This window comes from Odocoileus virginianus, chromosome 20 (assembly GCF_023699985.2).
Source record: "Odocoileus virginianus isolate 20LAN1187 ecotype Illinois chromosome 20, Ovbor_1.2, whole genome shotgun sequence".
Classification (NCBI taxonomy): domain Eukaryota; kingdom Metazoa; phylum Chordata; class Mammalia; order Artiodactyla; family Cervidae; genus Odocoileus; species Odocoileus virginianus.
Window position 1 is genome coordinate 47,359,110 of NC_069693.1, and position 24,679 is coordinate 47,383,788.

Consider the following 24,679-nt stretch of genomic DNA (forward strand, 5'->3'; position numbering starts at 1 on the left):
GCATGACTATTCAACCAAATGATGAAACTCTTGAAAGCCATGACCATCACTTAATCAGTTCTGGAACCCCAGGCCTGTCACCTGGTAGATGTGTGTGTGTGTGTGTGTGTGTGCTAAGTCACTTCAGTCGTGTCTAACTCCTTGCGACCCCAAGGACTATAGCCCACCAGGCTCCTCTGTCCATGGGATTCTCCACAAAAATACTGGAGTGGTTGCCATGCCCTTCTCCAGGGGATCTTCCCAACCCAGGGGTCGAAACTGCATCTCCTGCAACTCCTGGATTGCAGGTGGGTTCTTCATTGCTGAGCCACTGGAGAAGCCCCACCTCGTGGATGCTTAATGCTTATTGAAAGACTCAAGGGGTGATTGAGGGTGAGAGATTGAATGTGCCCTTGGGGAAATTAGCATTTCCAAGATTTCCTTTCTCATTTGGAAAAGGAGACAGTGATGGCACCAGCTCTCCATTGTGGGGTCATTGGGAGGGCCAGGTGAGATGATGCAGGTGGTGATGGCAGCAGTGACAGCAATCCTGGGGGAGGAGGGTGGGAGGGAGAAGGGCCAGAGCAAAGGAGTTTTCTTCACTAATCGTTGGAATTCCTTGTCCAGCCCTGACTTGGGAGCACTTTCTCTAGAAGCAGAAGACAAATGAGGGACCTGCGCTCCCGCCTTGGAACTCCACGTGAACTCCCCCTCGTGGGCCGGGGTCAAACTCTGGGCAGTGGATTGGCTCATTAAACAAATGACCTAATTTAGTACTTAAGACACCCAAAATTTACTAGACTAATTTGTCAAGTCATCCAGAACAACCAAACCACAGACGACCTTGTAAGTTTTAATGGAATTATAGACAAAATTCAGATTGACTACTCAATAAAAGTTTCCGTGAAAGCAGGACTGACAGTTTAGTCTACGGAACACTGAGGAGACTTTTATGGGCCGGCGTAAATCTTTTGACGGACCCTTTCATCTCATCCTTTCCATTTTTACCGCCTCTGAAGGAGAATCATTTATGGAACTGAGGGGCAGGAAGCAGGAAGTAGGAAACAGGAAGTAGAGATGTTCTATTTGGCTGCTGATAAGCAGGTTAAGACTTGGTACACTGGGTGAGCTGCTGGTGGTGGGACTGAGCGAGTTTGTCCACCGCCCAGCATCAAAGGTTGTCTATAGAAATGTGAAGGCATTGAGAAAAGCATGGCTGCCACAGAAACCTGTTCTTTTAATTAAGGCTTAAAAACCAAACCTCTGTAACAACACCTTCTCCCACAACTGAGGCGGTGTGTGTCCTTTTTCAGCAGAACAACCAGAGAGGACTTGGACAGACGCTTTCCGTTCCGCTGTTCCCAGAAGGACAATGGAAGTGGTTACTAATGCCCGTATTCTTGGGGACACTTTCACCCCTTACATCCTCTGGACAGCTGTCTATTTACACGGTGAGAGTTGCAAAGCTTCCACTTTAAAGATCCATCTGGTTCTTACATCAGGCTAAGCCTTGATCTTAAGGCACAAGCCCAAACACACTGGGGAGATGCGAAAATTTAGGAATGAGCGTGTTTATATTGTATTTGCATTAATGCTTCCTAAAGTTTATTTTCAAAGTGAAGAAAGAACAATGCATAGTAGGCTATTAAACCCAAACACGATCAGTTTAAAGTTAGGGGCGTGCTCCGACGAATATTTTTCTCCTGTTTTGAAGGGTCCACTTGAGGAGGGAGTGGGGGACTGGGGTTGGGAAGGCAGGCAGGGGCGGAGGAGGGGCTGTTGTGAATTCTCCGCAGGGCTGGGCCTCCCCTGCGGGCCACTGCTGTTTGTCATATGGAATGGATTAGGCCTTCTCTCTCACACTGTCAACTTGGGTGTTCTGTGCACAGCCTGTTTTGCTGGGGTCTTGGTTTTGCTTTTTATAACGGCAGGAAGTGCCCCTCTTGGACCACATGTGAAACCGTGTGGGAACGGTTGGGAGGGGGTGGGGGACCGAGAGGTGGGCGAGTGGGGCGTGCAGATGAAAAAGCCTCCCCTGAAATGTTCGGCGGTTGGAGGGGGGGCCGGGGGGTGGGGCGGAGATGCGCCCTGGCCAATTTAACTTTATGGGGCCTGGCTGGCAGGAGGATGAGGAGGTGGAGGCTTCCTTGATGAAACCCTCCTGTCCCTAATAGACCTGCCCCTAATATTTTACAATACCGCACAGAGTCGTGGAGGGATCATTAAAGCATGAGGGATCGCAGCTGCTGTTTAATTTGTTCTAAATTTCCTGCCGGCCTCACCAGACGTGTACAGGAAATGGGCGGTAAATGTTTAATAGGTCATACCTAACCAGACAATTAACAGGTGCTGTCATTTAGAAAATCTCAACCTGTGTGCATACCCAGGGCCGAATCAAGCCCTTGGTTTTGTTTTTCCTTCTGCACAAAGGCTCGCTGTGATGTTACAGGGAGGGGCCCGCAGGGGTGTCGTAAGAAACCACTCAGTCGTGGGGATGACCCCGCGGGCTCACCTGCGGCCCGCCCTGCCCGTCTGGGTCTGGGGACGCTGCCAGTGGAGCCCGAGCCTGGGGCTGACCTGCATGGGAGGAGGCTGGTAGCTGGGGTTCTGGGCTCACCAAGAAGCTGCTTCCCCACCACCACCTACCACCTGCTCCCTCTGGCTGGGGAGGGGGTGGAGGGACAGACAGAAGCAAGGAGGGCAAGGCCCTGTGATGGCACCCACCTCTCAGACAGGACTGGGGCCCAGTTGAGCTTGATACAGTGTGTGTGGGTGGGTGTGGGGGTGGGTGGGTGCCTGCAGTGCCTGAGCGGGTATTGAGGAGGGGTCTGAGCCCCCCATGTTTGTCCTGGCCGTGGGTCCTTGCAGCTCCCCAACAGTTCCTAGGCCCCTTAGCTCCTGCAGCCCTTCCCCAGACCCTCCCTCCAACCCTAGGGTAGGCGGTGCCACCCCCATATCACAGAGGGGGCTCAGGTGGGGGGCTCAGCCCTTGCCCAGGGCCACAGAACTAGATGGTGGTGGAGCTGGGATTTGAGCCCAGAAATCTGCGTTCAGTTGACTATGTCACCGAAGGACAAGTTAAAAGACAAAATACCGGCCCCACACCCAGCATCATCAACCTGTTAGGACCAGGCTGCTCCTGAGGTGTGTTTGCTGCTGAACTGTGACAATGAGAGGGGCCCTCATGTTCCCTGGTCTGGTGGGCATTTAAAAGTCAGAGCTGCAAGTGAGGTGGCTGAGCACTGGGTGTGCCTGGGACCACGAGGATTCCCGAGACATGGGCGTTTCAGTGACGAGACCAGGAGGGTCCCAAGCACACCCAGATGCAGGTCATCTCAGCCTCGTTGTCACAGTCCCCTGTGCGATGCGCCTGTCTACAGAGAAACGTGCTGAAGCCTGGAGGTGCCCTGGAATTCCTCACGCTTCCGTAGCTGGTTAGACATTGTCCTGAATGCACCCACAGGTCTCCAGACCCCAGGCACCAAGGCTCAAAAAACCCATGCAGGTGTTGATGGAAATGGTTGCACTGGCTGCCAGGCGACCCTCAGGTCCCACTTGCCCTGATATTACCTGCGTGAAGTTCATGTCTGACGGGGTTCAGAAGATAGTTTGAAAACAACATCTGAAACATCTTCTAATAGTCCATGACTAATGGGCTGGACTGGGCTGTCCAATAAATTGTCTGCTCTATGGAGCAGTTACCGTGATGGGCCTCAGACACCCTTATCAGCACTTGGCGCTCGTGTAAACCGACTCTCATTAATGACAGGATGGAAACAGCGACACTGTGCAGGCCTCTGCCTGCTGTCCTCATCACGCTTTGAAGCCCAGCTGCGAATAGCCCTGCAGAGCGCGGACGTGAAGGCGGGCGGCAGGTTGCACAGACATGCCTCGTTTCGAGCAGTTGATGTTGGTTGTCGTTTTGGCTAGAGGCTCCTCCTGCTGTTCTTGGCCACGACAGAGCAGGCCTCATGGGCCTGGCACACGGCTCGGGGCATAGTGACACCCCTGCAGAGGGATTTTTATATTCTGAAGCAGAGGGTCTAAGCAGTAGCTTGAGGGTTGAATCAGTTAGTAGACATATTTAAATCTTTTAAAACTCCTTCACAAATTCTTAAAAACAGAATATCTTATTTGAAAACCTAACTCTCTGGCTTTTCTTGATGATTTAGAAAACCCAGCTCTAGTTGGGTGTGGCAGCGATTGCCTGGGTTTGGGGGACTGTGCGTCCCCTGTGGACGAAGCTGTACTTGTCCACGTGCCCCAGCCCCGACCGCCCCCTGGTGTCTTGGGCCCAGCCCAAACTCTGGTCATTTAAAGCACATGCCTGGTTGCTGTAGGCATTTGAACCTGTGATCCTGTGTCAGGGTCTCTCATTTTATCCTTTACGCATCCTTGAAAGGCTAAAAGGGATGGGTTGCGAGGGTACAAGAAATGAAGAAAGGACTCCTGACCGGCAGTCAGGCATTGTGGTTTATGCCTGGGCTCTGCTGACCCAGCTCAGGGTTGCAGGTCTATCTGATGCTCGTGTCATGGTAGGGCTGGCAGAGCCACCACGGGGCCCTACCAGTACTTGGTCCATCCGGTACTGAGTCCCTCCTCCATACCCCAGAGTTTGGAGTTTCACGTCCCCTGCCTCCCTCCCTGTGTGGGGAGGTTGAAACCGATACAAAATGATGGAAGAAGGACTGACTCGAGGGCTTCCAGGTCTGCTGGCACCCAGGACTCAGAACAAGTCACCTCGCCTTTCTGGTCTCGGTTTGCAAAGCAAGAGTGTTGGGGGCAGGCGGTCCCTGGGGAGCCCTCTCCGGTGTCCAGTCTCTGTCAAGTGGGGCTAATGACACTAATCCTGGAAGACTTCTTGCTGAAGGAGGTAAAGGACTTACGGCCCAACACTGACTCTGATAAAACTGCAGTCAGCGCCACAGTAAATAGCAGGTCCCTCGATGTGGCAAAATTCCAGTTCCATCCCTGAGACTGGAGTGTGCTGGGTGGTTGTATAATAAATAGCCAGACCAGGAGACCCCCACACAGACCCTATGAGTTACAGGTGGCTGATGGGAAAGAACCCTTGCTCACACAAATCCCAGCCTTGGACTCAGAACCATCTGGTATTTCACCTCCAGTCCCCAGGCCTTGCCTGCAGCCCACTGTGAGCCAGCACTGAGTGCTCAGAGGAGCCTGCAAGGGCCACAGTCGTCCAAAATCGAACCCTTATTCTGGGGAAACATCTGGCTTCTTGTGCTGAGAATAAAGGGAGAAAGAGGAATAAAGAGAAGGAAAAGGGAAGGAAGAAGGCAAGAGGGAGGGAGGGAGGGAGGGAGAAGAGGTGGTTAAGTGGGCAGGTTAATGCCCTGGGATCTTCTCTATGAAGGAGGAGATTAGCCGGTCTGCCGAGAGAAAGGGCATGTGGAGATGGATGTTAAGTACATATACTGTAGGACTGAAAGGAAGCCGTCTAGGGGCTGCCTGTGTTTGCTGAACTGTGCTGGTTTGGAAAGGCAGGGGGAGGCTGAGGAAGGAGTCCTAAGTGATGCTGTGCAGTTTTCTGTGCAGGAGGAGGAAGCCTGGTGCTGACATTAAGCAGCGTAGGTGGCAGTGAGCTCAGGCTGGTGAGGGGTGAGGGGGTGTGTAAGCTCAGGGTGTCAGCCAAGATCCAGCTTGAGCACTCCATCGGGCTTCCTTTGGAAACCTCAGTTGAATTTACATGGAAAGACCTCACCCTCTTCGGGTGGCGTGAAGTCACTGTTTAATTCAAAATGGGATCTCACAAGGATCTGCTCTGTGGTGAGTCAAGATGGACCTGGTGGGGCACGCTGACCCACGGCCCGGCCAGAGTGGTGATGTCAGCGCATCTGCCCCTCAGCGCCGTGGGGGTGGGGGGTGGGGATTGGAGAACTAGCAGGGGTGTGGCCACGACCATAGTGCTGGGTGCAAGGGCGGAAGATATATTCAGGTTCTAGAAGCATGTCTCGATAAAGCCATCCCAAGTGTGGGGACTTAACGTGGAGATGAGGGTCAGAAGAGGGGTGACGTCTTCTGTGTGGGTCACAGCCCCGTTCTGCATTCGCAGGGATGACGTTTGCTGGGGAGCCAGAGCGGGAGTACGCTTCCCTAGGGTCAGGGGTCTCACGCCTGTCTTCACTTGAGATCATCTGGGAGCTCTTTAAACATGGGCGTGTGCCTGGGGTCGTTAGTACGTGTCGTCCTTACGCCGTGAGTGTTGGTTTGCTGGTCCGTATCCCCCATCAAATTCTAAATCCTGTCTTGTCCTCTGTCTTGTGGGTGGACTTGGGGCTGGCCCCCGAGGAGGCCTTGGCACATTTGCTGACTCTGTGAGTAAGTGAGAGACGCTATGGCCAGGTCCTACCCGGGAAGTGGCTCGTGGAAAGACAGAGAAGCTGCAGCGGCAGCTGCTGCAGAGGGGCTCGTCCTCACAGGGGCCTGCGGTGTCCTCCCAGTTTCCTTGGACTTCGAAGGGCCTGGGTGGTCCCGCTACCCTCAGCCCTCAGGGCATCCTGGCTCTGAAGACAATTCCGGAACCCAAGAGGCCCCGCTCGGGGCTCCTCTGCACTTTGGGAGCCCGCCTTCACGCGAGGGTAGCCCGACCAGGTTTTCATTTTCAAGGGGTCCCCTCCTCTCCAACTCCCCCACCTCCAGCTGAGATAGATGCTTGGCCCTGTCATTAGGGTAGGGCTGCAAGTGCTGGCCTCACACCCGGGCAGCCTCCGCGTCAGTGGGCCCTGCATGCTCTCTGCTCCGGCTTTGAAGTCAGTGGGGCTCTGTGTGCAGCTGAGAAGGCCCGGGCTGTAGAGGTGAAGATGCTGGCTTGGGCGGTTCTGGGCAGGGTGGAAGGCAGGGTGCCAGAGTCTCTGGAAAACTGGGGAATGGAGTGCACCTCCTCCCGTGTGAGAGGTCTGGAGAAGCGTCAGATAGCCCGCTGACACCCTGGACTCAGAGCCGGCTCAGCCTGGAGGACTGCCCGCCCCGCAGGGCAGGTGAGGCCTCAGGCCTCAGAGCCTCTGGTGAAGGTCACACTTTTCCACGCCTTCCCAGGCTGAAGGGACTTGCAATGTGTCGCTAATTGGATTTGAGTTTGGGTGTCTTCCTGCGGCCTCTAAGGATTGCAGGGTGAGGCCACCTGGCCTGGGGTTGGCAAGAGACCTGACTGTCCGCCCAGCCAAGGCTTTGGGTCTGCGGGTGATCCAGCTGCTTGCATCCCGAGGGTGGGTGGCTTGGGGCTGGAGAAGAAGGAAGCCCAGGTGCCATGTTGCTGCAAACACTCTTGTGTCAGGCAGGACGAGGGACGCGGCTGGAGGAAAGGCAGCCTGTCCTTCAGTGGAAGTCGAGCCGGCCATACATCTGCCACCTGGGCGTGCGTGTCTCTAAACGTCTCAGTCTCCCAGCATGTAGACGGAGGATGGGGAGACACAGGGCAGAGAAAACACACAGAGAGAAAATGGGTGTGGGACACAAGCGTAGAGCATGCAACTGTAAAACGCACTGACCCATCCAGTTACTCATCGCATATTTTGTGAGCATCTGACCTGTGTACAGAGCTTTGCTAGGTCTATAGCAGACAGCAGAAAAGCAGTAGTTTCCTCCTTCAGGAGTGTCTCAGAACAGGGGATTGGATGGGGCAGGAATCTAACATCAGGTGTTTACTCCCTGTGGGACCCGAGGCAGGGGGTTGGACCTCTCTGAGCCTCTGTTTCTTCATCTTGGAGGTGTCCTGATGGTCCAAGGAGCTAACCCCTGAGGCCTTGAGCAGGGGCTGGCCCGGGTGAGCTCTGGAGATGGCAGAGACGTGGTGATGGCCGTAGGAGCTGTTTGCCTGGAGGGGATGTACTGGGTGTGATCTCTGTGCTGCATCCCCCCCACCCCCAGGGCTGCCCCACTCTGAGCCCCCGAGACTGCCTGGGAGCTGACCTGGACACCCCCTGCTGCCACATCCCTGTTCCCACCTCCAATACAGCTCTCCTCCCATGATTGTGGGTGCCATGCTAGTCCCATGCAGAGCCGTGACTTCTTGTCTGCATGACCCTCACACTGTTCACATGTTAACCCTCAACTTCAGGCAAAGAGCAGGCACGTGATAGATCCACAGGCCTGCCCTCCCCCAGCCCTCTGAACCCCCATCCTGTTCTGTTTTTTTCCTGGCGTGCTAAGATTTATTTTTAAAAATTTATTTATTTTTGGCTGCACCGGGTCTTCCTTCTGTGGGCTTCCTCTAGTTGTTGGGAGCAGGGGCTGCTCTTCCTTGCAGTCGGCGGGCTTCTCACTGCAGGGGCTTCTCTTGTTGTGGCTCACGGGCTTAGGTGGCTCATGGGCTTAGTTGCCCCACTGCACGTGGGGTCTTTCTGGACCAGGGATCGAACCCGTGTCTTCTGCACTGGTAGGCAGGTTCTTAACCACTGAGCCACCAGGGAAGACCTGACAGATAGTATATACTCAGTAAATACTCCAGCGGATCAATGCATAACTTTGCGATGGTTAGTGAAATCACTGAGCAGACTGGTTATTGGAAGCACAGGGCCACTAAGAGATCAGCGTTCAGCACAGGGGACAAGCCGCCAGAGAGTCAGGCCACTGGGCGGCCTGCTACCTGTCCCTCTGCTTCCCTCTGTGGGACTCTGCCAGTTACTGAACCTCGCTCCACCTCAGCTAGTGCAGGAGTAGAACGGGAACAACAGCAGGGCCACCTGGTGAGATGCTGGGAGAAGTAACTAGAAAGCTGCATGCAGATTGGTTAGCACCTGGCACGTGGGCCACACCGCCGATGCTGACAGTTGTTACAACCACTCTGTAGGCTGATGCTGGGCAGAGAGGGGAAGAGACGCGTTCTTCTGCCGGGTCCACGTTGTCCTGTCCTCCAGTCGTAACCAGCATTGCTCTCTGTGTCTCCATCTGACTTGGAATCCAGGATGGACGTGTCCCTCACATGGGTGATGGCCACAGACCTCAGACCATGGCGTTTTTAGCCTGCTGCTTAGTCCATGAGCAACGTGGCTTCCATACTTGCTGCAGAGTCCCTCCACTACCCCATGCACCCACCATAGCGGGGCTCTGGCCTGGGTTCAGATCGCGAGACTCCGATGTCCACGCACAGGCCTGTGTTGACAGAGCGCCCACGCTTGCTCCATGGCTTGGTCCACTGTCCCCTGTTCCCGGGCGGCCTGGAGGAACCCCCACCCTCTACCTGGCTGCATCTGGGACTCATTGGTGCCGTCACGACAGTTTGTTTATGTGTAATTTCTGGCTGAGACTTGAAAGTTGAACTACCGCTCCATTCTCTAAACAGCCACTACTGTTATACAAAAAGCAGGCTATCCCCTGGCTTGGATGTTGGACTGAAATATCTCCTCCTGGCACACCTCGTGAGGGAAATCAAAGGGCTCGTTTACTCCCAAGTGGAAACCATAAAGCTCAGGGTCCCACAGGGCTGACTGGTCATGCAGAGAAGTTCGAGTGTCCACGGGTCTGTTTACAGAGACGTGCACCCCACTGGAAGTGCCAGGTTCTGGAAGCGGGGTCCTCCAGTAGGGGACAGGAACCTCACGGAAGGCATGGGTCCGCGGTCTCCCATGCAGCGTCAGAGGCCGTCCTCCTCCTCTGTCCCCTCACCCCTTCCTCCAGGGAGACGCCGGGCCTTCACAGAGAGTCTCCTTTGTTTCTCCCAGGCGTGTTTCATGAGGCTGGGAGTTCTCCTGGCCTCTGGCCGCCTCGGTGGGTCGTCGGGTTTCAGGAGAAAATTTGGACCGCTGAAGTGCTGATCCGTTCCGGCACAGGAGCGGGGCTGTGGCCCTCAGACCAGGGAGGCTGGTGCTGCCCGCCCCCCGACCCACAGGTGCAGGCCCTGCAAGGTGGCCCCGCCGTGTCTGGCTGTCTATCAGAACAGGTCTGGCTGGGGGAACTCAGACGTGGCCCCTAGCTTAGAATTTGTGCAGTTGTGCCTCCAAGGAGGGGAAGGAAGGGAGGGCCTGGTGGCTGCAGGGCTTCTGTTTCTCCTCACTGGGGACAGGAGGGTCCAGAGGACTTCCGTCTGACACCCTGGGGGCTGGGGGCGGGGGATGACGAGCACTGGGAAGCCTCATAGATAAGTGCAGTCACTTCTGAAATGAGGTCAGGCGCCCCTCAGTGCCACCAGCCTCCTGTCTGCTGTGCATCCATGCAGAGTCTAACCCTTCCTACGGGCTGGTGTAAGGTTGCCGCCCTAAATAAGTGCCCCACACCTCTGGCTTCACACAGCAGAGGTTTAGTCTCTCAGTCTGGAGGCCAGAAGCCCAGGGTCAAGGTGTCGGCAGGCTGCACCCCCCCTGAGGGTCCAGAGGTGGACCCCCTCTCCACCTTCCTGTGAGCCGGTGCCTTCAGACTCCTTGGCTCATGCCTGTATCGCTCCAGTCTCTCTCTGCTTCACGTGTGCATCTTCCCTGTGAGCCTGCGTCCAGATGGCCCCATTTCTCAGGACACCAGCCATTGGCCCAATTTCCAGATAAAGTCATGCTCACAGCTTCTGGGGGTCAGGACATGAATGTACCTTTCCAGGGAACACAGTTCAACTCAGAACAGAGCTAGTCTCTGCAGGGGCCCTTTTTGCTTTGATGTCTCAGTTTTCTCATCTGTAAAATGGGGATAATGGTCCCACCTTCTTCATTGGGCCCATGTGAGGATTAAGTTGATGAGTTGGAGAGATGCAGAGTGCCGAGTATGGTGTTGACATGGCAATGAGATGTTAGGCATCCTGTTCCTACTCTGATCATCAGCCATGGGCTCCCAAAACCACCGTGGAAAGAGAGAGAGTCAGGGTCAGGCACGTCGCACACTTCAGTGGTCCCCAATCACTTTTAGAATACAGTCCCTGTGGCCCCCAGGCCTCATCCTGCTCACTGGCCTGGGTGTGTGAGCCGTGGCTTCTTCCCCATGTCGCACTGACCACCACCTCGAGACCGTCTCACACCCATCGTCCATCCTGCTGCCTGGAATGCCCTTCCCAAGCTTCCTCAGGGCTGGGCTTCTCCCCAATTCCCCGACCTCCCTGTCCAAAGCTGGCACCCCCTCCAGGGTCGTGCTCAGGCACAGCATCTTGTCATGTGGTTGCCACTTTGCTTTCTTCCCAACATTAGCATAGTCTGTCATTTTATGCAGGTTGTTACCTGAATGCATCCAGGACACAAACCCCATGAGGGCAAGGACCTTGTTCCTCCCATGGTGTGGCTGGCCCTCCGCAGCCTTGAATGACCCGAGCCCCTTGTCGAAGTGGGTGTTTTGTTGCTTGGGGGTGGGGGTTCCTCTCTGGGGGTCCATGATGAAAAGCGGACCATGAGAGAGCTTTGTGTGGCTCACTCAGCCTTGTGTTTCCTCTTCTGTTTATTTCTACTGAAGGCTTTATTTTGAAAAAAATCGTTGGGGCTAGCCATAGAAAAATTGCCAGCTATTACAATGAACTTCCATATGCCCGTTACCCCCTGTCAACTTTTAGCACATTTGCTGTTTCACTGCTATTCTTACTGTCAACATCATGATCGTTACTCGCTTATTTTTGCTGAACTCTTTGAAAGTAACTTGTGGTGGCTGTGTCCCTTTTTGCCCCTGGGTGCCACAACGCTGGCCCTTAGGAACAGGGATATTCTCCTGCACACCCACATGGTCACGGAGCCTTTGGAAACTTTCATGTTCAGATCTCGATCTCTTTAAGAATTTTCCATAGTTTGTTGTGATCCACATAGTCAAAGGCTTTAGCATAGTCAATGAGGCAGATGTTCTTCTGGAATTCTTTTGGTTTTTCTATGATCCAGCAGATGTTGGCAATTTGTTCTCTGGTTCCTCTGCCTTTTCTAAATCTGGCTTGTATATCTGGAAGTTCTCGGTTCACGTACTCTTGAAGCCTAGTGTGAATGATTTTGAGCATTACCTTGCTAGCATGTAAAATGAGTGCAATTGTGCAGTAGTTTGAACATTCCTTGGCATTGCCCTTCTTTGGGATTGTAATGAAAGCTGACCTTTTCTAGTCCTGTGGCTACTGCTGAGTTTTCCAAATTTGCTGGCCTGTTGAGTGCAGCACTTCAATAGCATCATCTTTCAGGATTTGAAATAGCTCCATGACTTTCACTAGCTTTGTTCTTAGTGTTGTTTTCTAAAGCCCACTTGACTTTACACTCTAGGATGTCTGACTCCAGGTGAGTGATCACCTCATCATGGTGTGATGTTTGTATACTTTGCAGAAATACATAACTTATTGAATAAATGCAAAGTAACTATTTTTCTTCTTCTCTGCTAACTCTCTGACTTGGTGTCCACAGCAGTGTTTCTCCACCTTCTTAGATGAATGTCACCTTTGGAGAAACATGCCCCACTCATGGGCTGATTCCTGTGCCCACTCCCCCAAAGGCCTGTGAGACTGTGTTCTCATTAATAATCACAATCCCATCTGAAACTCTGAAGTGTCTTCTCACTGTATTTTCAAGTTCTCTGTAAAAAGCTTTCCACTCATAATTTTTTTAATATTGCAAGATGGAGAGATCCTTTCTATTCTATATCACTACCATTGTCGTTTGTGGTTGCCACCCCCCAACAGGGGAGCAAAAGACACCTCTCCCCAGACCATTTCTGACTTAAGGCTTTAGAATGGAGACCCTATTGGGGAAGCACCTGGCCACAGATGAGTCAACATTGTGGTCACTGTTCTGGAATCTTCACTAGGAGCCTGGTCTCAAGGCCTAAAGAAACCAGTCTCCTTGTAGGTAGGGCATGGCCCCAGATGTCCCGGTGGCTCTGAATCCCATGTCCTCTCCCATGGAAGCAATGCTGACCCGGGGAAAGGAAAAACAGAACACCAAGAGTGCCAGCCACAAAATATGCCCAACTTCAAAGGAAATCATGAGTGTTCTTAAAAAGCAAATAACACAAAAGGCATTTGGGGTGAACCGGGCTGTTTATCTCCGTATCCACAATGTGTTTGCTGATAAAGATCTTACTTGGAAATTTTCTTTTGCAGAGATTAGGACTAATTTTCCAGTTAATAATTATAGGTATTAGAAAACTGTCAGCTGATCTGGCTACAAGACAACACAGAAAGTGTTTCCTCTTCATTTTTAGTCATAGTAATAACAGCATCAACCAATTTCAAGCTAGATCAAATACAATAGCTGATTTGGATTATCCAACATAATGGTCCAATGTGCTAAAATAAGTGTGAAATTTTCTAATTTTATTCAGGCATATAAATAAAGTTTTTATGCCTAACTGCATTTAACAGCATGTTTTCAACTAGCTTTAAATAGCTTTTCAACCTAGTTAAGAGAGTTTGGAATACAGACTCTGGGGCTAGATGCTTGGTTCAAATCTTGCCTTTGCCACTTCCTGCCTGGATCAGCCTCAAGTGTTACTCACTCTCTCTGTGCCCCAGTTTGCTCCACTGAACAAAGGGAATAATGATCATAGTACCCACAATATGGGTTGGGAGGCTAAGTGGGTTAATTTACAAAATCTCTTAGTTCAGTTCTTGGCACATGGAAAATATATAGTGGAAGTTAGAGAAGGTGATGGTGGCGATGATGGTGATGCTGATAATGGTGATGATCATGGTGATGGTGGTGATAGTGAAGATGATGGTGATGATAATGGAGATGATGATGATGGTGGTAATGATGGTGATGATGGTGGTGATGATGGTGATGTTGATACTGGTGATGATCATGGTGATGGTGGTGATAATGAAGATGATGGTGATGATAATGGAGATAATGATGATGGTAATGATGATGGTGATGATAGTGGTGTTGATAAGGGTAATGATGATGGTGATTATGATGGTTATAATGGTGGTGATGGTGATGATTCCATTAATCTACACTGAATACTTGACACCTCTGAGTGCCATACTAGTATAATACATACAGATTTGGTTAATTCTCCTAGAACCATTATTGTCCCTCTTTTCTGATGAAAATAGAAGAGGTTTAGGAAAGTTAAGAAACAGGAGAGACTCTGGACCCAGGCCTCCCAAATGAATGGGGGTGTAAAGATGGACAGGACATGTTTTCTGCCTCAAGGGGCCCATCCCTTCTCCTTACCATCTGACAAGCAGAAGAGTACACTGTTCTAGCACTGACATCGGAGAACAGCAGGTGTCATCTGACCCTCAGAGGCACCTGTTCCCTGGTTGGGGCAGACACTGTCACATCCGTATAGTTAAGGATAAATTGATACTCAGAGAGGTTATGTGGCTCATTCAAGGTCACACAACTGGACTTGAGAGGGCCTCCCGACTTTGATGTTGTGGCTAATGCTGTCCATGGAGCCATGTCTCTTCCTCCCCCGACTTGGGGGAGCTGCACAGGCCCTGCTTAGGACAATCACAATGACCCAGGCACACAGAGTTGGAATGGCTGCCATGCCTGGCTGAGTTAAGATGACAGCTGGACAACTGGCCCACTTGCTTGGCCTTTATGCAAACATAGTTAGCAGTTGTTTGAAATGGGGCAGAGACCAGACTACAGGCAGAAACAGAGGGACAGTTACTGTGTAAAAAAAGAATGCTGGATGGGGAGCTGGGACTGAAGCCAGGGATTCTCCCATTAAGTCACATGCTGAGCTCAAGGGTCTCACCCCAGACCACACAGCCAGACAGTGATGGGTCAGACTCATCACAGGCTCATCTGACGGCAAGGTTAATGCTCTGACTTTGAAGGAGACCCATGGCTTGAGGCAGAAAGTCCAGGAAATATACATAAAATGGTCTTATGACCTATGACTGTTAGATGCTGGTGGTTAACATTGGCTCTGGGATGACCAGCTCTGTCTACATGTTTGTGTCCTAACTTAAGTCTGTCCACCCACTGATGATTCCCTATTTGGTTTACCTGAGAGGACCAGTTGTCAGCTATCACTTCTAGTCTCTGCTCAAAGCTTTGCTTATTTAACTGAGGGTTGCTGTCCTAAACAGTGGCACTTAACACATTTTGCTTCCTAAGGCTAATTGTCATTAGTCTTCTCATAATGCCTTTGATTGTCCTATGTGTTCCTTATAAGATCAAGTTTTTTTCTGTTATGTATGTGTCCATCCCCACCTCCTCCCTCTCTCTTTCCCTCTCTTCCCCATCCTTCTTCTGCAAAAAATTGGGAGACACTTGTTAAATAAACAAACCAATAGGTGCACATCCCTAGTCTGCAAAGGCGCCATCAACGTTAGATTAGTCCTTGACATCTGAGACTCAGATCCACCCAGGTATTGCAGAATCCAATTGTGAAATTGGTTTTGTTTCTTCACTTGGAACGTAACCCATGCTTGTTAAATCAGTGAATCACTGATTCAGTTCTTTCAGAACTGATTCTGAAAGATTTTTGGCTATTCTAACATTCAAACCAACTTCTAAAAATAAAGATTTGGTATCCCTAAAGATGATCAAGGATAGAGTTCACATATAAATATTTTTAAAGAGGCAACAAGCTGGCAGTGTTCAAAGACTCTTTGTAGAAGTATAGTGAGGACTCACAGAGCCATCTGAGTGGTTAGATTCCCTCTTAAGGGCCAACACTTTAGTAATAATAATAATCAAGGGTATTTTTAAAACCATGATTTATTGAGAGTGCATTCTTCATATTTAGTCCATCATGACTTATACAGATCACCCACAGTTCTCACAACAGCATACAGATAAGGAAACAGGTTGAAAGCATGCAGAAGTTTGCCCCAAATCAGGCAATCATTGAATGCTAGGGTCAGGACCTGAATGAAGGTGTGTCAGGCTCTGAAATCCAGGCCACATTCAATCCACAGTCACATCTGTTATCTGACTGGATGTGTGTCCTCATGAGTGAGATGGTCAGGTGGGGAGGGGTGGTGAGAACACCAATGTGACTGGAAGAGGGGGGTGTGGTGGGCATGGAGGGGCCAAGGGGAGGAGGTGGAAAGTTATAAAGAGGCCATGGTCTCCATTCTGCTCATCAAGTCTTTGGGGGGAGCCTTGAGAAATATAGGTAATGCAGTCCCACCCCAGATCACTTAACTTACAATATGTGGGGGTGGGACTCCCAAATAATGTCAGTGTTTTTTCGAAAGTCCCCAAAGGGGTTCTAACGTGTGGCTGGGGGAGGATCCACTGGGGTAGATTGCGGAGGGCTGCACTGGCCACAGCTTTGAGGGCTCCTGACTTAGTCTGTCCTGAGAGATGCTTTTGTTTCCGACTCTGCTCCCAGGGAAGCTCCTTTGTCCCATACCCAGGCTGGAAGCAGGGGGCCGCCACACGGGGTCCAGGCAGGGTGGAGGACCCAACAGTGTCTTCCCCGGTCAACTTGAGAAGCAGCATAAACAAACCAGGAAACTTTGCTTCTCCTCCGCCTCGGGACTCTTGGTCGGCTGCCACGGAATTGTCAGCCTCTTAGAAAGTGTCTATCTGCTCTCAGAGGCCATGGGAACACGGAAGGCACACACAGCTCCAGCCCAGAGCCTTCTCCCACCAGAGCCAGCAGCACAGAGCAGCCCACCCCTCAGCCACCTGGTCAACCAGCGGGGCTCTCTGGGAACCCTGGGCCCCAGCCTGAAGGCTGCAGCAGGGCAGGGGTGGGGTTTGGTCAGAGCTGCGTTAATTTCTTTATGAGTTTCCCTGGGGGTTACAATCAACAGGCGAGGGGGAAACCCCACACTTCCAAAGCAGCTGGCTCCTAGACGCTAATCTCGGCAGTTTTCCCCCACAAGCTAACCCACGCCAGGGAGAAGCTCCCCTCTGACACTGAGATCCCCACGGAAATTCAGTTCCCTTAGAACAATAACCCCTTTCCTCTTCCCAGGAATCCCTTTTCCCTAGAAGAGGATTTTCACAGTAAGCCAAGGTGTTCAGGGATCTCGTTAAAGCGTAACTTCATCATTGGACTTGTGGGAAAGTAAAAAACATCCCCAAAATATAAATCTGGTTACTAAATATTCACTGTAATGAAATTAAAGAAGCCCTCAAGTATCAGCTCTGTGCTTCCCACATTAACCCCTGACATTCTACACACTGACATTCAGAGCTTATTTGATTGCAGTGAAACTAGAGTGTTCACTGACTTTTGCACATGACGGTAAATGCAGGGAAATACCAAGCATTGCAAGGAATGTTCGTTCCCTCTAGTCTACCAATTCCATCAGTAATATTTTATACCACAGGGAAGTAGCATCAGAATTTTAAACTCAAATGTTCAAGAATGTTGTCTGCATGGTTATCTAAGTGCCAATATCTGGAAAATATCTAAATATCCTAGAACAGGGGTTGGGGGCGCTTTTTCTTAAAGGGCCAGATAGTGAATATTTTTGGCTCTGCAGGCCACATGCTTATGATGTCTGTCATAGCTCCTCAGTTCTGCCAGGGTGGCACAAAAATGGCCACAGGCCACACATAGACAAGTGAGTATGACCGCGTTCCAAGGAAACTTGATTTACAAAATTGGGTAGCAGCTTCTGTGGTAAAGAACATGCTTATCCGATTCTGAAACAATAGAATACAATAGGCTATTTAACAACTAAATGAAGAGCCTGTGGAAACTTGGGAACATGTAAATGATGGAATATTAATGTAAAAAGGCAGAAAAACACATGTTCAGCTGCAATCATAGTGTGTGTACAGAAGGGAGAAGGCTGAAAGGAGATGCGTCAATGAAAAGGGGGTGGAGATGGGGGTGATGGGGACCTGTCTTGGTTGGTGTCTGCAGACGTGTCCTGAAACGCCAGGACAGAAGGCCAGGGTGCTGGCCTGTGATCAGCCGGCTTTCGCTTTAGCACATTCACCCACTGCCCTGGACAGATGCCATCACTCGTTCACTCAGCTGTTTGTGAATTTATGTAAAACTGTCTGCTCACAAACTGTGAACTGTCTACTAGTCAGTTTCTGACCTGGGAACATGTGAGCAGTTGTGACGAGGGCAGGTGGGCAGGGGCTAGCCTGGGGAGTCCTGCTGATGAGCCCGATCACCCCACTCCACAACTGTAGTCCCTGAAAAGCCATAGGCAGGTCTGAGAACAACCTTCCTGCTGTGCCTTGCAGGGGCCGCAGACCTGGAGGGAGGTGATGGTGGTCTGGGCCCACCTGGGACAAACGGGTCCAAATTAAGGGGGAGAGAGCTGGGCGTGGTCTCCACCTGCCCCACAGAAGGCTGGAGTCTCTGATGACCACAGGGGACCCATGACGCCACCTCCGTGCCACTGGCCACCCCTTCCGAGGGCCCCATCTTGCAGACTCTCAGGTTCAGGTCCAGATTCCGTTCAGGTTCAGGTTTACGTCTGAGAACAGGCCAAAGGGCTGCATGTAAAACTGCAGGTGTCCGCCCTGCAGATGTTTCCTGAGCAGTTTGGGAATTTGGGATCGCTCGGAATAGCATTTGCCCGTAAAACTGCCTAAGACGCTGTCCAAATTCCATAAAGAGTAACCAAATAGCTGTGTGTTGTTAGCTAGTTCTTGTACTTCGAGCTTCCACTTTGGGCATGGATCTAGGGGTTCTGGTCACATTGGGGTGACCTCAGGGGTGCTTCTCGGTCACCTCGAGATCTGGTTTAGCCTGAAGCCCACAGTCACTTGGCAGAGTGTCCGCTTCAGTTTTGACAGCCGACCAGGACACATGGGGGAAGCCCCGGGGGCCTTCCTTAGACATTTTCCTTTAGGTAAAGTCCTGAAAGTGTTTCTTAGGGTCCAAGCCAGCTCATAAAAGATTTGCCAAGAGACAGAACAAAGGAGCTTCAGGAGATGGTGCAGTCACCCCCAGGAAGCCTCCCCGGAGACTGGACAGGCCTTGGTGCTGCTCCTGTTGCGGTAAAACACACCCAACAAGAGGCCCCCACTCCTCCTGTGTGTTTGCTGCAGTGACCATCTCCCCTGCTTCTTGGGCACATTTTCACGACTGTTGTTCAGTCGCTCAGTTGTGGGCTCTTTGCGACCCCATGGACTGCAGCACACCAGGCTTCCCTGTCCTCCACCATCTCCCAGAGTTTGCTCAAATTCAGGTCCATTGACTTGGGGGTCGACATGCTGTATAGATGTTTCAGAGGCAGGGGTGAGGGCACCGGGGTGACAGGGTGGTCACAGGGAGCAGCCATGAGTGGGAGAAGCTCACCCTCAGGTCACTCGTCCCCTTCCTTGGGCCACTCTTTGGTCCGATTCTTACTGAGTTCCTGCCGTGTGCAGGGCACTGCTCTAGGCCCTGGACAAAATACATGGACATTCCTACCTCCCATAAGCCTGCAGCCTAGCAGAGGGAAGGCCCCACAGACCCATTAACAGGCCTTTTTGTTAATGTTGGTGGGCCAAGAACTCTAGGGAGACCCAGCAAGTGAGGAGGCAGGGCAGGGCAGTGGGCAGGGTGGACAGGGCAGGCCTCTCTGAGCAGTGACACTTGGCAGAGACCTGGGTGAACGGGATGGGCCAGCCACAGTCTTAAGAGGTGGCCCAGCACATGCAGAGGTGCTGTGGCAGATGGGTCTCACGCGTCTGAGGACAAGGAGAAGGCCAGTGGGCTTGGAGTAGGGACAGAAGCATGAGTGCCTCTGAGTTTGCAGCTTTCCAACCTTTTCATGGGTGTGTCCAACTCTGTTATTGTTCAGTTGCTCACTCATGTCCAACTCTGTGACCCTGTGGATGGCAGCACACCGGGCCTCCCTGTCCATCACCATCTCCTGGAGTTTGCTCAAACTCAAGTCCATTGAGTCGGTGATGTCATCCAACCATCTCATTCTCTTTACCTCCTTCTCCTCCTGCCCTCAATCTTTCCCAGTATTGGGATCTTTTCCAATGAGTCAACTCTTTACATCAGGCGGACAAAGTATTGGAGCTTCAACTTCAGCATCAGTCATTCCAAAGAATATTCAGAGTTGGTTTCCTTTAGGATTGACTGGCTTGATCTCCTTGCTGTCCAGGGGACTCTCAAGAGTCTTCTCAAGCACCACAAGTCAAAAGCATAAATTCTTCAATGCACAGCCTTCTTTATGGTCTAACTCTCACATCTGTACATGACTACTGGAAAAACTATAGCTCTGACTATATGGACCTTTGTCGGCAAAGTGATGTCTCTGCTTTTAAATATGTTGTCTAGGTTTGTCATAGCTTTTCTTCCAAGGAGCGGGCATCTTTTAATTTCATGGCTGCAGTCATTGTCCGCAGTGATTTTGGAGCCCAAGAAAACAAAGTCTGTCACTATTTCCATTGTTTCCCCATCTATTTGCCATGAAGTGATGGGACCGGATGCCATGATCTTCGTTTTTTTAAAGTTGAGTTTGAAGCCAACTTTTTCACACTCCTCTTTCCCCCTCATCCAGAGGCTCTTGAGTTCCTCTGTAGCCGTGATTAAGTGTCTCTAGGGGAAATGGGGCTCCTCGGGGGCCTCAGTGTCCCCACGTGGAGGGTGGCGCCAGGCGCCGCTCCCACCCTGACTGTGGTGCCCGGGAGGAGCTCCACGGCAACTCCCCTGCCGTGTGCTGAGCCCGTGCCTTCAGGCCGCTCAGGGGGCGCCTGTTCAGAAAGGGGAGCAGCTGCAGGGAAATTTGAGGCTACAATTGTGGGCTCATTTTTCACGGAGATCTGTGATGACAGTCACGGCTCAGGGTCGGGAGCCACAGCCAACGTCCCGCCCACGGCTCGCAGCCTGTCTCCACCACTGGGAACCTGAGGATGAAGACGAGGGCACTCCTGGGGGTGGTCCGCGTGCTCGACAAAAGGAAAGAGGGGGCCACACAATGGACAAGCCCCCCTCGTCCGTCGGCCCCTCTGCTGCATCCAAGTAGGAGGCAGGAACCCTTGACAGGAGAACCTGAAAGATGAGTCCCCACGGGACCATGCTGACAATCTGCTGGGGGCCTCTAACCCCCAGAAAAGGCCGCAGCCCGACAGGGGCCTCACCCCACGGGTCCCAGGGGCCCCGTCAATCAGGACAGAGGCCAGGGCACAGGGATGGGTCAGGCGGCTTTAGAGAAAGCCCCACATTGTTTTTGAAGGGCAACCTTTTGCCTCCTGGGTTTCACCGGCTGTGTGGCCACCAGGCCAGTTTAGCATTTGCTGGGAGCTAGGGAAGATAGGAGCAAGGAACAGCCCTCCCGGGTGAAGGTAGCCTGCAGTCATGCCTTGGGGAGCCTAGGGAGGGGAAGGGGCACATTTTTATCCCATATTTGGTGATATGGTGGGCTTCAAGTTCTTCTCGTGCCCTCATTTGTCAGGACTTAATGAGAAACCCCAAAAGGATTTAGACATTTCCCTTTCCCAAGGACAGGAAATAAATGGGAATGTTCTAGGGAATTAGGGGAAAACCCATCACAGGGAGAGACAGTAGCCTTTGTTGTCTGCTTTTGTGAGCGTGTGAGTGTATGAGAGTCTGGCTGTAAGGGGGTGAGCGTGTGTAAGGGGGTTAGTGTGTGTAAGGGTGTGTGCGTGTGTAAGAGCAAGGCCTCACCTCCAGGACTTGTGTGCTGGGCCTTGAGGCCATGCCATTCTGAGAAGGTTAGTCTCTTCCGGGGTGTTCAGAACCTCACTCATGACGATTCATTCTTTGAAGTTCTCAGCTTTGGATAAACAGTTTACCTCTCATCAGGCGTTTAGATGGGGGAGTAAGCAGAGCATCTCAAGTAAGAGGAAATGCTGGTTAAACCATGAGGACGTGAGGAACAAACAGATTACTGTACGCCATGAATATACCCTCACCCATTTCTTCCACGGAAGAAAGCCTCGGAGGCTGACATGGACACTAGCCGGGCCTCAGCGTGAAATGGCTTCTCTCTGCTTCAGAGCATCTTGAAAACCGGAGCGCACACTCTGGGAACAGGAGGCCTTGTGTCCAGTTGCTCGAGGCCAGCCATTTACTCATTACTGTAAGGAGAAGCCGTGCAAGCTACAACTGGGAGACAGAAGTAGTGTCAGAGCAGTGAGGCCTCCGAGTAAAACAGGATTGCAAGTCCACCTCGCTATTAGGATGGAGCCCACTCCCGGCTCGGTGGTCCCTTCAGGAGGCAGCGTGGCTCCCAGATCCATGGGACATGGGACATGATGGGGTGGTGGTGGGGCGTCCTACTTCCCTCTCATACAAATGGCGGCCTGCTCTCCCCACGTCCCACATTCGTCTTCTGTTGCTCAGCCATCTCTCCTGGAATTCACGCTGCCTGACAGCAGCAGAGTCTTGTTCTCTCTGAAAGAGAACAGTTCAGTCGCTCAGTCGTGTCCAACTCTTTGCGACCCCATGGACTGCAGCATGCCAGGCTTCCCTGTCTATCACCAACTCACAGAGTTTACTCAAACTCATGTCCATTGAGTGGGTGATGCCATCCAACCATCTCATTCTCTGTTGTCACCTTCTCCTCCAGCCTTCAGTCTTTCTCAGCATCAGGGTCTTTTCCAGTGAGTCAGTTCTTCGCATCAGGTGGCCAAAGTATTGGAGTTTCAGCTTCAGCATCAGTCCTTCCAATGAATATTCAGGACTGATTTCCTTTAGGATGAACTGGTTGGATCTCCTTGCAGTCCAAGGGACTCTCAAGAGTCTTCTCCAACACCACAGTTCAAAAGCATCAATTCTTTGTCACTCAGCTTTCTTTATGGTCCAACTTTCACATCCATACATGACCACTGGAAAAACCATAGCCTTGACTAGATGGACCTTTGTTGGCAAAGTTATGTCTCTGCTTTTTAATATGCCATCTAGGTTGGTCATAACTTTTCTTCCAAGGAGCAAGCGCCTTTTAATTTCATGGTTGCAGTCACCATCTGCAGTGATTTTGGAGCCCAAAAAAGTGTGAGTGCAGACCAGAGGTACAGTGGAGGCAGTGCCTCCGGAGGCTCATAGGTCAAGAAGGCTGGAATTCTTGTGTCCAAATCTACTTGGGTGTTCTAGGACCACTCCTGTTACTGGACTCAGATAGAGGATGGGGACACAGGGGCCTGGTGCCAGGTGGGTCCAGCCCTGCAGTGACCGTGGCCTGGGCTGAGGGTCAGCTTGGATTTGCAGGTGGAGAAAGTGTCCCCCACTCCATGCAAGGCTGCCCAGTGCTGGACAGGTGGGCAGGATGGATCCTAGGGGACACGGCTGGAGGGAGGTAGGGGAGACAGACGCTTGAGGGGATCCTGGGATGGATGAGGAGGCCTGGTCCAGCCGTGGAGCAGGAAGTGGGCTAGCCGGCCCCTGGGGAGCCCTGCTATTTCAGGGTCAGGCGTGGACACGGCAGACTTGGAGGGAAGCTGGAGGGCAGGGAGGGAACCAGGATAGCATAGGGGACAGGCAAGACCACTCTTGCTCTGAGACCATCTGTGGGCTGCCCCGTGGGGACAGGGTGGGTTCACCTGTCCACCATTATGTCCCCAGAACACACAAGCACGTGCAAGGTGGCAGCAGCTTCTGCTGAGTGAGTTTCACTGGGCCGATGTGGCTGATGAGGCAGGAGCCCTCCAGGACGGTGGGCTGCCGAGTGTGCTGTGGGCCTCCAGGGAGCTGCGCTTCTCCAGCCCACACAGCGGGGACTCGGCCATCCACCACCCACCACGCGTCTCGTGGAGAGAGGGAAGACGAAACGTCCCTCCATCTCCCGCAGATATGGCTCAGTGGCCTCCCCGGGACCTTCCGTGGCCTGGGGGGGGGCCCCACTTTTGCTTTGCATGCGCTTTGCTCTCCCCTTTTTTAGCAAACTGTTTTTATGTTGTCATCAAAGAGACACAGTTGGCAGTCCTGTGTCAATGCAGATAGAGCCCACCCTTAGATCCCATCTCAAGGCTGCAGTCATAGACCAGGACAAATTAACAAAGCAAAACATGTCTGGCCCGATAGCTGACTGCATGTGCAGTGGAAAAAGCCAAAAATAAATGCTGAGAGTTGATGACCTCCATGCCATCCACGGGCATGGTGCCCAGACGGGGTGCAAGCGGGGGAAGGGGCCATGTCCACACCCTGCACGCAGGGTCCCAGGTGGGTCCCTGCAGCAGTGAGAAGTGGGTCCCAGAAACTGCCCTCCCTGGGCACCTTGGATCTTGGTGCCCAGGGCAGACTACACGCCTGTCACCAAGGCTTCCAAGTTCCCAGGGGATGCCTATTACCTGCTTCTGTCTGTTCGTCTGAGAACCAGCCCATGGGGCAGCCTGCATCTCCCCATTTTATTTTTCTTTTTTCCTTACTCAGATGCTCTGCAGGATGAGTTTTGAGATTGACTTTGATCTGGATGATAAGCAGTCACTGTGCTACTGAGTGCATAGGGTCGTCTGGTGGTTGAGAAGCTTTGTCCTAGTTTCAAGGGACCTAGGAAGGTTGGCACCAGGGAGCTGGCAGTGGCCCTTCCCTCCTGCACGCCTGGCACCACCTCCCTCCTGACTGCATGGGGACTAACCCTCCTATCATGTCTTCCAGGATTCCTTTTTTTGTTTTAATTAAATCATGCTTTATCTTCATGAAACTGATGGCTGGAGATGTCAGAGCAGAAGTCAGCTGACTTATCTCTATTTTTTAATAATTTCATTTATTTATTAATTTATTTTTGGTCGTGTTGGGTCTTTTTTGCTGCACAGGCTTTTCTCTCGTTGCAGTGAGTGGGGGCTGCTCTCTAGCTGTGGTGTGTGGGCTTCTTCTTGTGGTGGCTCCTCTTGTTGGGGAGCATGGGCACCCCAGAGGGTGCACAGGCTTAGCCATTCCACAGCATGTGGGATCTTGCCAGACCAGGAGTCGAACCTGTGTCCCCTGCATTGGCAGGTGGATTCAGAACCACTTGACCACC

The 24,679-nt window shown here is 51.9% G+C and overlaps 1 long non-coding RNA gene across 1 annotated transcript in view; it reads left to right on the top strand.

Moving 5' to 3' along the window:
• The first annotated feature begins 554 nt into the window (after positions 1-554).
• The window catches only part of LOC110136376 (uncharacterized), a 29,843-nt gene continuing 5,718 nt past the window's right edge, over positions 555-24,679 (top strand). Inside the window, exons 1-2 of the long non-coding RNA XR_002313630.2 lie at positions 555-825; positions 1,293-1,430. This is a non-coding gene — a long non-coding RNA (uncharacterized lncRNA). The remainder of the gene's footprint in view (positions 826-1,292; positions 1,431-24,679) is intronic.